Source organism: Triturus cristatus, chromosome 4_1 (assembly GCF_964204655.1).
Source record: "Triturus cristatus chromosome 4_1, aTriCri1.1, whole genome shotgun sequence".
Lineage (NCBI taxonomy): Eukaryota > Metazoa > Chordata > Amphibia > Caudata > Salamandridae > Triturus > Triturus cristatus.
Window position 1 is genome coordinate 146,770,201 of NC_140585.1, and position 5,842 is coordinate 146,776,042.

The window sequence follows — 5,842 nt, forward strand, 5'->3', positions numbered from 1 at the left end:
CGAACACAGCAAGTCAGACTACCCCCGTTGCTCTCAGAACCTACAGAGATCAGCTGCGGAGTGCCCCAGGGCTCCACCCTGAGCCCCACCCTCTTCAACATCTATATGGCTCCCCTCGCAGCCATCATCAGAAGCCACCGATTCAACATCATCTCTTATGCTGACGACACCCAGCTGATCATCTCTCTCACCAATTAACCCACAGCCACCAGAATTAACTTTCACAATGGAATGAAGGCAGTTGCTACCTGGATACAAGACAGTTGCCTCAAGCTCAAATCAAACATAGCCGAAGTACTCATCCTGGGGCCCACCCCCTCAGCCTGGGATGACTCCTGGTGGCCCACCCCACTAGGAACCCCTATTACCCCTACGGACCACGCATACAGCCTAGGCATCATATTGGACTCTCAATGAACCCCCGAATCAACGCAGTATCCTCATCGTGCTTACACACGCTCCGCCTGCTTCGAGAGATGTTCAGATGGCTCCCAACAGAATCCAGAAAGACTGTCACTCACGCACTCATTGCCAGTAGACTGGTCAACGGCAATGCACTCTACGCTGGTGTCACCCAGAAACAGCTCAGGAAACTACAGAACGCAGCAGCCAGACTGGTCCTTGACATCCCCGCCACAGCCACATGACACAACACGTCAGACAACTCCACTGTCTCCCTATCAACAAGATAATCATTTTCAAGCTCCTCACACATGTCTACAAAGCTCTCCATGACGCAGGACCAGAAAATCTGAACCAACGACTCGCTTTCCGCACACTGACAACTCTACTCTGCCCAACTTGCCCTGGCCTCCGTGCCACAGATCCACAAGACAAGAATCGGAGGAAGATCCTTCTCGTACCTCTCCACCAAGACCTGAAACATTCTGCCCCTCCACCTCAGGCAATCCGTGTCATTGACCCAGTTCAGGAAGGACTTCAAGACCTGGCTCTTCAACTGAACCTCCACACCCAAATGGATCAGCGGCCCAGCGCATTTAGACCCTCACAGGGGTGTAGCCATGCTTTACAAACCCCTGATTGATTGATTGCTTGGTTGATTGAAAGGAAAGCATGCAAGAGTGACACTGCAGGAGGTAGTGTCACAAACACCAGCTACTCCAACGAGGTGGCATTGGAGTGGAGTGGTGAAAACCTGAGTCAGTAATGATGTGGGGACTTTCAGTGCTCCAGCTAAAATACTACTTTACCTCTGGAGTGCTACTCAAACACCCAAAAAGTTACATTTATAAGTCACTTGTTAATAGTTGGCATCACCACTAGGTGGCGCTTCATGGCTGGTTCCATACCTTGTTGGTAGCACTGGCACACCCCATATAATAGACTTGAAAAGTCCTGCCCTCAAACGACCATGACATCTTCGAAAGATGGTGTTGCCAGGTCGGTGCCAAGCTGTGCTTGGCCAACCATGCGGCACAATGTTGGAGAAGAGGGTGAGGGCAACAGAGCTGAATCAGGGAAGGACCATTTAACAAAATGGTTCAAGCATGGGTTGAAGGAGTGAATGAACCAAAGAGACACCATGCAGATAGGTTCGAGTAGGGAACACTGTAGGACCCCAAGATATTCGCTTACTTCCAAAATGTTACTTGCAGCAGAACTCCGAGCAAGAGCAACTTCCAGTGTGCTTACCAGATGGCCTCATGTCACCAGGGAATGCTATCCTTTTCCTGGCAATTCATTTAACAATGCAGTGCTTTATGGGAACTGCACCAAAGAGGATGGTAATGCCCGGATGTTTGATGGTACAACGCGTACCATCACAATGCGGTATGTTACATCGCGGTTTTGACAACGCAAGTCGTTACATCGACTTGCGTTGGAGGGCGCTGGATTTAGGAATAGAGTGAATTACTATTCCAACTCCAGTCTACGTACAGTAGGGAATGTGTTGGAATAGTAATTCACACTATTCCTTAGTCTAGAGCGCCCTCCAGTGCAAGTCAGCGTAACGACTTTCGTTGTAAAAACCACGATGTAACCATACCGCGTTGTAATGGTTGCGTGGTAAAGGATGTTTCCCGTAATGCCCTGATTACTTACCAGTAATCCTCATTACTCTTAGTCCTACTCGTCCTCGACCCAGTCATAAACACATGCGGTAGTATCCTGTTCCAGACAGGAAACAAAAAAGGAAACACTTGCTAACCCCTTCCACCCTTCTGCTATAATACAATAGCCACACCTTTGCACTTGATGAAATACCAAGTACACAATTGGCTGATACAGGGAGGATGGGTGGGAAGTATGACTGGGTCTAGGACGAGTAGGGCTAAGAGTAATGAGTATTACCGGTAAGTAATCAGGACATTACCTCTATGACCCTCGTACTCAACCCAATCATAAACTCAAGAGGCAGAGGAAACCAAGACACCTCGAGTGGACCAGGCCTGGACATTGGAAGGACACAGCAAGTCAGAGCCCTGATATGCCAAATAATGGTATCCTTAATCCAACAGCCCAGGTTCATCCAAGATGCAGCCTTCCTGCGTCCTGCAATACTAAAAGTCACAAGCAGACTGGCAGAAGAACAAAATGCAGCAGACCTGTCCACATAAACAGATAAAGCACAACAAACATCCAGAGTGTGCAACAATTGTTCCTCAGGAGAAGAAGGATAAGGACAGAAAAAAGGCAATACCAACTCCTGAGAAATATGAAATTTAGAATGAATCTTAGTAAAAATCCCAGAATCCAAACCCAGCACCACAGCATCATCAATGAACATCAGAAACAGAGGGGAACACCGCAGAGCAGAAAGTTCCCCCAACCTCCTGGTTGACGTGAGAGCCACCAGGAAAGGTACTTTAAAATTCAAGAACTTCACATCCACAGTCAATAAAGGCTCCATAGGAGAGGACTGAAGAACAGGCAGGACCAGAGAAAGATTCCACGAAGGAACAGAAGAACCGACAGCAAGGGAGGAGAGAGAGAAACTACAAAAACAACCGGGAAAGCAAGGGCCCACCCTCAGAGGAAACGGAAGCAGGATCCCTGAATGCCCTGATAGCCGCCCACTGGCCTTCAAAGTAGATAGCACAAATCCTTTACTGAAACCACCCAAAAAGAACTGAAGAACAGCAGAGTTAGAACAAGAAGTAGAAGAGAACACCACCTGTCGAAAGCAGACCAATGCAGGGGCGGCTCTAGGCTCATGGTGGCCCTGTGCAGGGAGCGCAGGTAGGGGGCCCCGGAAGAGGGGGTCCGGGCGGGGCGGAGCTCAGGAAGGTGTTTTAATAAAACGTCCAGAAAAGGCGTTAGATGACCAGTAACATGGTAACAGAAAAACGACGTTTACTTTTTGAGTGCTCATCACTTGGATACTTTGTTTTAGAATCTGGGTCTCTGGAGGGACCCCTTTCAACAAGAAAAACACGTTGCGCGTCCGTAAGAGAGTTCGGCCACAAAGCAGGATCCCTCCAATCACATAAATCATATTCAGAACACGGGTCTGTAACATGGTCTTGCTCTTTGGCTTCCTCTTCAATACCAGCATCATCCGTCTGTAAACTCTGAACCTCCTTCAGAATGCCAGATGTTGATGGACCGATGAATGATGTTTCAGTTTCTCTGTCTGAGGGTCTTTTGTAATAATCCTCATCCTGAGTTGGTAATTGCTGCATGTTTGTATCAATTTCAGAGTCACCTTGTTCATTTTCATTGGTCTGCTCATGAGTATCATTCTTCTCATGGATATCATCATTGTTTTGTTCTTCTTTATGGTCGTCACGCCTGTTTTACCGAGTGCATCAGCAGTACTCTGGCCAGAGGATTCTCCATCTTTAGGTTTCCCTTGGGTGATAAAGTTCAGGATTGCTCCTTCCTGTGACACTACGAAAGCCTGCTGAGCCACCTTTCTCTTTCGTTTCGACTAACCAGATTTGTGTACTCTAATTCTCTTCATTTTGCTTGCAATGCAGCGGGAGAGGCTAGCAGTGGGTAGGGAAAAAAAGAAGACAATCAGCAGTGGCGGCTGCTGAAAGATTTTGATGTGTCATTTTTATTTTCTTGCAAAAACAACAGTTGATGGACAGAATGCAGAACGATGTCATACATTCACCCCAGTACAGAGATCTGGGCCTAAATCCATCGTTTTTTTGCTCACCACACCACCCCAGTTCAGACATGGCCATATGCAAATCAGCCTTGACCCTGTGCCTCATGGGAACAGTCCAGCCCAAACTGCCAAGCCATGTCTTCCCTGGACTACACAATGAAGGACCAGCATACCTTAATGAACGAGTGAATTTCCACCAACCTACCAGGAAAATATGTTCCAGAACCATCTCCCTAGCAGCCACCCAATGCAGCCGCTGATAAAACAGTGGAGGCCGCTACTTCTCCCACATGGCAGTGAAGACCTGAAAACCCTCCCCCTGCACCTTAGAGCCTCACCATCGCTCCAGCAGTTCAGGAAGGACCACAAGACCTCGCTGTTCAACCAACAAGCAGCATGATCCAGCAGCATGAATCCCACACCGCCTCGAGACCCTTATGTGTGAAGCAGCTGAGCTTTACAAACCCTGACTGATTGATAGTAATTACCCTTCCCACTACATGTATGACACATTATGAGGACTAGCCACATATGGAAGGTTTATTTGAAGAGTGTTATAAAACTATAGGGTAGATCATGTGACTTGGCATACAAGGTCTGTTTTCTCAGTCCACTGAGAACAGTAGAGCCTGGAGAATAGTTCATGATCTATTTGGGAAGTGACCTTAGCAGGAAGAGAGTAAGCTACCTTGAAATCATGGCACACAGAGACCTGTCTCAGTACATCACTAACTGATCCTGAAGACAGCCTACAGGTAACCAAAGACTCGTCCACTTTACCATATTGTCAAAAGACAAAATACAATATATTTAATTAAGGTTTCTTGTATAGTGCCATATTCCAGCAACCAGTTCTGCTCGCTTTCAGAGCACCTATTAAACACGGATTAATTACAGTGAGTCCTAAGGCTATGAAAAGGCACTAGAGGTTCACTGAAGCAAAATTATTGTGCAAGGAACATCCAGTCAGGAGACAACTTTCAAGCAGACGTACGAATCACTAGCACAGCGTACCAACGACCCCATGGGCCGTGGCATAAGCAAGGAAAATGGCCCCTTTGGCTGCTGCTCAGGAAGTAAAATATAGCAATTATCAGGGTTCAATGGGCCCCTGAGGGTTTTGGGTCTCAGTACCACTGTACTTGCTGAACCAATGGTAACTATGCCCCTAGTATGGACAGAGAAGGCTGCTTCACCAATTGCAAACTGAGGACTAGTTAAACTAGTTTTCTCTGCTAGTCACATGACAAGCACTGGAATGTAATTAAAGAAATGATCAAGAAGCCAGTCTCCTACCAAGGTCTCTGCAAAAGGGCATTAGATTGAGTTAACATGGGTAGGCACTGCCATCCTATTCCTGGCGTCCATCCATAGGTGCTTGCATTTCAAGTCTGCCTCAACACCATATAAACAGACATAACCAAATGCCAAGTACATTCGAACACTCGATGTTTTAAAAGATTTGTGCAGGCAGATCCACTCATTAGATCAAAAGTATCAGCTTCATACTCTGTTTTCATGATTGTTGATAAGTAATTGTAATCATTTTAATGAATCCTTAACATTACGTCTAACACCTCGTACCCTGCTCTCCTCTTCCCCCCAATACGACCGTGCCTCCCAAGTTACACCTCCAAAAGTCACCATGCCTCCCCTCAGCCACAAGTAAACACCGCCCCTGCACTCCTGACTCACTCTTCCCTCAACATACAGCGCCGATCTGTACCACTCCCTACCCCTGGCGCACGGTGACCACCTCTCCGA